Below are 3736 nucleotides of genomic sequence, written 5' to 3' on the forward strand. Positions count from 1 at the left end.
GACCCCAATAATTACCTGATTTTATGTACATGATAATGTTTAACGTCCTATTTTAATCGTATTTTTGTTGCAAGGTGAATTTAGGAGCTTGGACTGAAAAAGGGTACTTAAAGCATGAATTTAACGCTAAAAAATCACCAGGGTGAGGGACGGAGCTTAGAAAACTGAGATCGAAGAATTTACACGCTAGGTTAAAAGGGCTTGACAGTCGTCCAGAATGCAAGATCATAGGGTTCCCATCATCTGTTTGGCTCAAAATTGTATATCTAGCCTGAGGACCCACTAAGAACCAGCGTAAGACCATTTTGCAGCCTGCGCACGCCAAGAAAACCAGCCGCTATGGGCCATTTTGTGATCAAAGACAAGGTCAGATTAATGATCCAGACCATCCAAAAGGTGGAGAGGAGGGTTTTTTCCCTTCCTATGTAGTCAGAATTCATGGGATGGATGATTCTTTCCCCCAAACTCGGTCCAAACGTAGCTGTTTGTGCATTTTTTGCTGTGCAGAACAGAGGTGCGCAGTCTGTTTGGTTTACGATTTCTATTGCGTAAGGAGATTCAGTTTTTCAACTCCAGCTGATCTAAAAACAGTCGACCGCCCTTCCAGGCTCTATAAACGGTAAGAGAAAGAGAGAGGAAGGGGATCCCTTAGACGTGCAGATCTTTGGATGGGGAAGATCCGGGCAGTTGTGGAGGTAATCCAGGATCTGGCACATGTGAAGACAGAGAGGAAAGAGAGAGAAGGGCAGTTGGCTATGGTGTTTTCTTCCTTTTCTTCCTTTTCTTTAATCTTTGCTTAGTTCATTTTTTTAGAGATTTTTGCTTGATCATGTCAAGCAAAACCTCTTAGATAGGACTAAGAGGTGAAGCTTGTAGTGTGATTGGGATGTTGTCTTTGTTTTGATTCATGGTTGAACCTTATGAATTCTAGTTTGATTATTGATGGATATTTTTTTTTGGTTTTAATCATTTGTTGTGACTTAAATTACAAAAGATCCGCGATAGCTCGAGATATTGTCTTTTCATGGATAGAAATTGTGAAATTAGGCAATCCCGTTGTTCACCATCATCTCATGGGCATGGTTGGATGATGGAATCCTCCTAATCTTCTCAATTCTCTTATGATTGGTTGTGGGTTTGGTAAATTGTTGTTGTTTGCCTTGTTCCTGGGCATGGTTTGATGACGAAATCACTTCCAAATCTTCACCATTCTTATCTATTGATGATTAGACACATGAGAAGTTCAGAGACCTGATAAATCTCTTCTTACCAACTGGATAAGATACGACTCCAATTCTAGTTGTGTCCTTGAATCAATGTAAGGTAGCTTTCCGATTGCTACAAGTGGATCCTTGGCACCCTAGTTTCTCACCTTTAAATTTCATAAGTTTTAGTTAAATAAAATCACAATTATTCCCTTCCTTTTACCTAATTTAGATTTCATCTTATCCTAGTTCTAGTTTGAGTTATTTTCAGATTGCGTAAAAGGTTCAGTCCCTGTGGATTCGACCTCGGTCTTACCGAGTTTATTACTACATCACAACCATATACTTCGGGTGTGAACAAGTCTTTGGCGCCGTTGCCGGGGACTAACGGTTATATTTTTTGAGATTAACTGGTTTTAGAATTAGGTTAAGATTAGGGTTTTATTTTTAGGATTAGGTTTTTTGTTTGATTTTTAGAAACTAACCTAACTTTCCTGTTTTTGTAAGATTTTGAGATAGATCTTCTAACTTGGTAATCTCTTTCTAATTTCTCTATTTTTTTTTCTATTTTTAGAATTAGGGCTTTATTTTTAGAAACTTTCTAAATTTAGAAACTAACTTACTTTCTAATTTTAGGTTTAGAACTTTCCTAATTATTTTTAGAAACTTTCTACTTTCTATTTTTAGAAAATTTTTTTTTTTTTTTTAAAATGAATTTTTCCCTTTTTAGAAACTAGTTTTCTTTCTATTTTTCTTTTTAGGTTCTTTCTATTTTTAGACTTTCTATTTTAGAAACTAACTTGTTGTGTTTTCTTTTATAGGATTCTAACATAGAAGCTTCCAATCTGGTAACTTTCTAAATATTTCTCTTCCTACTTCTAGATCTCTTATTGTTGTAGGATTTTTCTTTTATTCCTAGGATTAGCTTTAGAGTTAGGGTTTCACCATGGAAGAGTGGGTACGTCATTATGCTGAGATGGATAAGAGATATTGGGGAGGAACGTATAATGATTATAATATAATTCAACCTATATCTTAAGATTTTTCTTAAACCATCATCGAGAACCGACTGGAATATTATGCTCCATCGGTTAATAAGTCCTTACGCGATCATAATTATGGGAATGAGGACTATTATCAATCATCATATTCTCCCACATATGATTCGTATGACTATAACCAGTGCAAACATCAAAATTGAAAAAATGAACCAACAACAAGTTATAATAATTATTCCCTTGGATACCCTACCTTTGCAATCCAACCAGAAATAATCCAAGAGGATTCATTTCAGCGTAACATGGACTATCTTGTGAAAATTAAAAAAACATTGGAAGCGCTTAATTCGCACCTTGAGAAGATAGAGGAAGCTTGTTCATCCCAACCACAACCCAATCCAAAAATACAATGCGAGGAAAGTGATCCTAACTCGCTTTTGAAGAACTCTGGAATTTGGAATGAAGAGTTGGATTATGTTAATGAGCATATGGTTTAATTTCCCGATGAGTCAATCTCGATGACGGTTCAAATAAATGATCAAAAGACGTGGGTGTCTTTCAAATATAATGATGACGACATACTTCACTCACATGACACACATGATTTCAATGATGAGGTAGAGGTTAGTTTATTCAAACCTCAACCTAATTTAGGAATAGAGTGTGAAGAAAGTAATCCCATCCTAAGCGTGCATTGCACTGCAACGTCTTGAAAAAATCCGTACAAGGACCCGAGTACCACCTCAGGCAGAAATCACCCAGGACTAAAACCTTTAGAAATTATGTTAATGTTAGCAAGTGCTAAACTAGAGTGCTTATAAAATTAGCACTAATCACTTTAAATATAATCTGCAAGACCTAAAACGTGCAGAATCATTGACGCTGCATTACCCTGAAATCTAGAATTTGTATCAAAACCCAGTTGCTCTCGGGAGCATCTTGAAACTCCGTATCGGACCTGGACCGCACGTTTCGATGACCGTGAAACTATACGGATACGACCGCATTACTGGACTTGACAACCACCTCAGAAATCAAGTCCTAACTGTGTCTAGAAATGCATAACTTGAGCCCAGAGCGAAGTGTGTGAGAAACGTGAAAATATTTAGAAATAAAAATCTGAATTTAAGTAATCTGAGTCATGTCGCTTGCGGGCCAAATATAAGGATACAGACCGTTAGAATCAGACCCAAATAAACCCTCGGATCAGGGGAAATGTCCCATGCATGGCCATGTACTTGTGACCCTGATCGGGTGCCTATGACCGTTGAACTAAAACTGGTCCACCACGGCTGATCTGTAAACCCGATCAAAATGAAAACTTAGCCTGACCTAGATCTATGGTCAGGGAGCTTAAGTCCGACTGCACGTGGAAAAAGGGCCCACCAGAAGTGCTCCGTTGGACTGGAACGGTCTGTATTTGGATATAACCTAAGTATGCCTTGGCCTTGGGGCCATTTCCATCAAACCTGGGCCTATATAAGAACCTTAAAACTCTCTCTCTCTCTCTCACCCCATACGAATTTGAGAAAT

The sequence above is a fragment of the Magnolia sinica genome, chromosome 7 (genome assembly GCF_029962835.1).
Source record: "Magnolia sinica isolate HGM2019 chromosome 7, MsV1, whole genome shotgun sequence".
NCBI lineage: Eukaryota > Viridiplantae > Streptophyta > Magnoliopsida > Magnoliales > Magnoliaceae > Magnolia > Magnolia sinica.